Raw genomic sequence first — 6,203 nt, 5'->3', positions numbered from 1 at the left:
TAACGGGTAAGGAAACTAAATGAAGATAATTATATTTAAAAGTGCAAATAAAAAATTATCTGAAGTAAATGAAAAAAAAGGACAGTGTAATTTTTGTTTCATATTTCTGTATGTTTTAAGAATGGCTGCGTTGCTTCCCTTCCCTCTTTCCGGTGCACTTCCTGTCCATTTTTCCTTCCATTCTGCTCCCGCGGCGTCAGCTCACCCATCTGTTGCGTTATATATATTTAATCTGGGCCTGTGGCATTAGAATGTGAATTAACATTTGGTTGGTTAAACAGTTCCAGTTACCCTCCTGAGGGATTCTGGAGTAGAGGGGCATCGGACGGTCCAGATGCACAATAGTTTAATGGTTTATTATTTTTTTTTGTAGATTAATTTTTAATTATATAGAAGATACATGATCTATTTGATAAAAGCTTAAACAGTGAAAGCAGAGGAAGGGTGATTTAGGGTGGTGGGGTGTTGTCGGGTTCTTGGAGAAGATGTGGGCGGGCCATAATTGCGCTGAAGTCTGCAGAAGTGAATCGATTGTGTATATTTATATTTGTAAATACGTATACACAAATGCGTATGTACAAAAAGTCTGTGGTACACTATCTTTGGCAAAAAAAAAACATTTTCGTAACTGTGTTTTTTTTGTTTTGTTTTTTTTCTCCCTTTTCATGAATTACAATATTATTGATACTGTGATTCTCTTTGTTTTGTTCACTATGATTGTTTCGATTGATGTACAAGTCACTGTACTTAAGGGCTGTGTGTAGGTGGGCTGTAGTGAATGAGCAACAGACCCAGCAAGAATGCAGTTAAAAAAAACAAAACAAGGAGAAGTTTTGAAGAATGAGTACAGCTGACAGTGGTGGACGGTAAACTTTCTTGACAATTTTTTTTTCTTTCTCCACAATATAGTACAATTTTTTTTTTTTTTTTTTAAGAATAATTTAGAATTTTTATTTATGTAATTTATGGACCATATTTGAAGGTGTTGATGATTTGACTGCTATTGTTTCCTCTTTCATGATTGAAGTACTCCCCACTCACTAAAAGAGATGGAGAATTAAGTCTAAACTGCTGTAAAAACTTTGGATTTTTGCAATTTTTACCCTTTCCCCACTTACATTTTCTCCATAAACTTTTCCTATTTTCCATTTTCCTACCATGTCCTATCATATGGTATTTACACTTCCCTCTTATATATCTCTATATACATATATATATTTTTAATCAGTATGGATTTCCTCACGGGTTTTTGACGCAGCGCTTCATTCAAGCATAGGAAATGTACCGTATGAAAAAATAGACTGCTTTTTAAACAGTGATTAGTGACCTACTAAGGTCCATGCTTGCTTACATGTGTTTTTATTTTCTGCAGTTGTTGTTTTCTGATGTTTCTAATAACATGGCTTGTTTTCTTCATTGTGCAAGTAAGTGATGTGCAGATAGAACACTTAGCGTTTTGCTGTTTTAAGCTTTTTATACTGATGACCTCATAATTTCATCTTTCATCAAGGGCTATCAGCAGAGGGCATCAGGGGAGAAGGGTGGAACGTAGGGTTGGTACAAGCACTGAAGGAAATTGGCAATGTACTGTATGCCTGGGTTTTTTTTTTTTTTTTTTTTTTTTGGGGGGGGGTGTGTTTGGAGGTTAGTCAATGGTACCACAGGTTTAGAGTTCAAAATTTTGAGACCCGAGTGTGTGGTTTTCTGCTTGTGTATATTATTTGAATTGATTTAGATTTTTTTTTTTTAATTAAGGTAGTTTCACTTTACTTTTTAAATGCCTACACCCATAAGCTGCCCTTCTTGTAGGGGGGAGAGGCAGGGGCAGGTTACTGCTTTTCAATTTAGTCCGCTGGGGGTGGGGGTGTATATGGCCATGGTATCAAACTAGGGCTTTATTGGACAGAACATGGAGAGAGAGAGAGAGGGAGAGAGAGAGAGAGAGAGAAAAAAAGAGTTGGTGCTGTTTTTCCAAGTATTGTATTTGTCTTTAAAATAAGGTTAGGAAGAAATTTTGCCAGACACTCATCCATTTTTTATTTAGATTTTTTAGATTTGGTAAAATGGCACTTTCTGCCCATTAGGCAAACAGATATGAAACCTTGGTAGTCGGTGGAGAAATACATCTTTATTGCCAAACATCCTTTGAAGTATTCACTAAATAATTAGCTAATGTTGTTCTGATGACAGTGTTAAGACCACTGCTCAGTTGGGTCTTTTTGAATCTGATGTTTTTTTTTGTATTATTATTTTTATTTGTTTTTGGCTATAAGCTATTCGTTTAAAAGACGGCTTCCCAAATTCATGTCATTGACTTTAAATGCTGCTCTAATATTTGCCCAAAATCTGCCCCAGGTATACTATAATTAATATGGAGACTGTTGGGAGAGGCAGTCTGGCTTAGTAGGGGAGCAGGCCAAGTGTGTGTGTGTGTTTTTTTTTTTTTTAGGCCATCATTAATACAGGGCTTAAGTGTCAGGCCTTCCTTCCACTAGGCAAAGTGGCTGGGCAACATCTCAGTGTTCCATACCAACTAGGGGGTGAAATAGTCAGGCTGTTTCTATGACGTCCTAGAAATGTTAGTATTTTTTTATTACTTTATTTAACATTTGATTGCCTGGAGATACCTAGTGACTTTTGACTGGTGTAGTTGACATGTTGTACATGACACCAGACTAAGCAGAGGCAGTGATCCTAGTCATCTTATCACCATCCTATCACCGACCTTCACATACACATATCCACATTAACTCTTTCTACAATTCCTGTTTTAATCTACATTTTATGTATTTTTGCTTGATGCCAGACATGATTCCCTATACACTGTGCATGTCTAGGAAATGGATTTGAGAATCCTTATCTTGAAAATGCTAAATCTCCGTATTTAACAGCTATATGAACCAGGGATGGCATACAAGAACTTAGGGGTTTGTTAGGCACTTTATTAACTCATTTGGGCACGATTGCAGCAGTTGAGGCTTAACAGTGTAGACATTTTTTTTCCCCACAACAGTGTTGACTCTTTAGGCGTTGACTTGAGGGGAGAAGGAAGCATCATTAAACCACACTTGCACACTCTAAATTCACACTGAACCACAGAGCAGCTTTATTAGTCATCTGTCATCAAGGGCGGTCATGGCACCATAACTAATATCAGATAACATAGAGGTGAGAAGTTCTTCACTGAGCCAGTGGGTCCACGCAGGAGCAGGGTGGTTTGATTTAAGTGGTTTGATGTAGGCAGGTCTCGTTGCTCAAAATGTCCATAATTTATGCTGAGGTTGGTGAAAAGAGGGTCCTGTCTCAGGTCTTGGGAGGGCTTGCGGTGGATGAGGCTCGGTGGAGTACTGAACCATACCCAACTGACAGCAGGGGTTAAAAATACAAAGCACACTTTAATTGGTCGTTTGGCCAAATGGCCATTGAGTTCAGATTCGTTTGGCGGTAAAACAACCTGGTTGAACTGAGCCCTCAGTGTCTGGTATAGATCAGGGGATATACAGCCTGTCTTCAGATTTAGGGGATTGTTCTCCCTGTAGGTCTGCATTTCAAATCAGCAGGTGTGCTGGTCCTGAGCAGATCTATAATAGTCATGGTGAGGCGTGATTTAACAAAAATTCACGACTTTTTTTTATTTTTACATTTTCTTTGTTTTCCTGTATGACATTACCTGAACACTATTGCATTTAGGACCACTCATTTTTATTTCTTCTATACTTTTTTTCTGTTTGAAACAGGACAATTTAAATGTTTAGTGGTGTATTAAATAATTGTTTCTCCTCTTATTTTGTAATTATACCAAATGTAAATGATGTATGATACTGAGTGCCAATCCCCACTTTTTTGTGGAGTTTATCCCTCCACACAAGTGCCAATGTTGTCCAGATCACGAGTGGACTTATGTATTTCACGATGCCCCCTTTTTAAGAAGCAGAACACTAATAAGTGAGCAACAACTTCTTTCTGTGTCTGAGAGTTGAAGACGGGAACTGCTGTTTTTCTTTTTTCCTTTTTTTTTAATTTTATGTAAAAAGTGTTTTTTAAAAATGCATGTGCTCTTTGTCTGAGTGGGAGGGTCAGTTTCAGAAAATACATTGATACAGAGCCCTCCAAAATAGGGATATATTGGTTATTGATGTACAACATTCTCGCCATATTGTGTTTTTCTTTTTTTCTTTTTTTTTTTTTTTCTTTCTTTCTTTTTTGTATTGTTTAATTTCAACCACTGTTGCCTGAACCTCATTCAAACATGAAAATGATTTTCATAGCCGCCTTCTAAAAAATAAAAAAAAAGTAATAAAAGTATCTGTTTTAAATTTAAATAAATTTGTTCCTATACTTGCTTATGGTCTTGTTCTTGTTTCTCTCTACTCTGAACGCAGGTAATGCTTTCATTGCTATTAGCCTGACAAATAATATAAATAGGTTTTCTTAAGTTTACTATAAATAACAGTGATTTGCATGTCATTTGTTAGTGATTTGCACTAACAAATTTGGAGCCCTAGGCAAGATTTTAGTTGGTCCCCCCTTGCATCACAATAAATTCTACTGCTAGTTTAGATATACTCACGAGAAACAAAATAGCTTTGACATATGCATTCCTTTATTTAAACCAGCTGCAAAAACGTAAGAACTTGAGCTTGTTGAAAGCTTTTTAGACGGAGGGCTCTAAAGTTAATGACAATCCACTAAACACACCACCACCGTGCACCCGCCCCACCCAGTCCCATCTATTATAAGGGGTCAGATGGAATAAGAGTGTTTCAGTATTTATTTTTAATTGCTCAGACTTGTGAAAGAATACATTTATTTGTCTGTGCCATGCATAAAATCTTATCACTTATTACAACTACTAGTTAATAGGCTTTGCTAAGCGGGTAAATTCATGTTGGTTTGTTTTTTCACTTTAAGACTCATTATACCAACTATTCTTTTTTTTTTTTTTTTTCTTCCTCCGTTTATGGCACCCCCTGGATGGATTGCGCTCTCAACATTTGGTAATATCGCCTATGCCACAGGCTGGCTCTGTAGGGTGTTTGCGTGCCTCAGTGGCTCTAAGAGCTGCACCTGCAGAAGCTCAGCCTTCAAGTGAAACATCCAGGTTTTACAGGTCTTACGGTAGAGGTCTGACAAAGATCCAAATAAATGACAGACAGTTATACAGTTAAACAATTCACATTTCTGTCTGGAGGCCTAGAGGTTAAGGAAGCGGCCCTGTAATCAGAAGATTGCTTGTTTGAATCCCGATCTGTGTTCCAGATGGTTGCCGGGGCACACAGGGCAGGGCTATAAATTAATTTCTATTGTGTTAGTGCGCAAGCTCGACCCAACTAAGTAAGCGCTCAGCAAACTCAAATTTACGGTCTATCTTTTCTGTATGATTTGCTGAAATTAGTTTCAGTGATTGGTCAAAGTGTTTTGCATGTTGTAAATAAATGAAGCTGGGGCCACAGCCTGCACCACTCAGTCTGACAGCAGGGCTCTAATCATGGACAGGCGCCGCTGATTAGGCATCCACGGTTAGGGCCCTGTTAAAAGGAACTGTTTGACAGCAGACAGACGCTGCTGCATTAACATGGAACCTGAAACTTGCCTGATGTGTTTGAGTTCAGTTCCTGGCAATGGCCACATGCCTCCTTTGTGTTTTATTTTTTGGCCATCGTACCTTCCTTTTATAATAAATCATTGTTTCAATAATGTCCCGTCTCTGTGCTTCCTTCCCCCATCCCCCATCCCCCAATGTTAATAAATATATATACAACACATAAAATGCTGGGGCTAACTCCTGTTCTTCCATGGCAGTTGGTGAGCCAAATAAATACGGAGAATTTATTATTGCAGGGGGTTTAATACTTTTCACAGGATTTTATTCAAACACCACACCTCTTGCTTCTTATTATTCCATTTTCATTCACTGTTCAAAGCCACACCCACACCATACATATGGCAAGCACTTTTAACATTTAATAGGTAGAATGGATATGTATTGCACATATCTATAATTTAATTCTTTCTAGTCAAAATGAACTTTTCAGAAGACTAGACTAGATGTGTTTCAATACGAAATGAACCTATCCACAATTTCCCTTTCAGACATCCACTACATTATTCTTCCTCAGAGAAATGACATCACATTCCCATTCATGACTTTTGGACTGTCTGTTTTATATATTCAAAATTACATTTTAGATATCCAGAATGAG

Source organism: Denticeps clupeoides, chromosome 4, assembly GCF_900700375.1.
Source record: "Denticeps clupeoides chromosome 4, fDenClu1.1, whole genome shotgun sequence".
In the NCBI taxonomy this organism is placed as follows: Eukaryota; Metazoa; Chordata; class Actinopteri; order Clupeiformes; family Denticipitidae; genus Denticeps; species Denticeps clupeoides.
The sequence above is the reverse complement of the archived record's forward strand: the minus strand, read 5'-3'. Positions refer to the sequence as shown.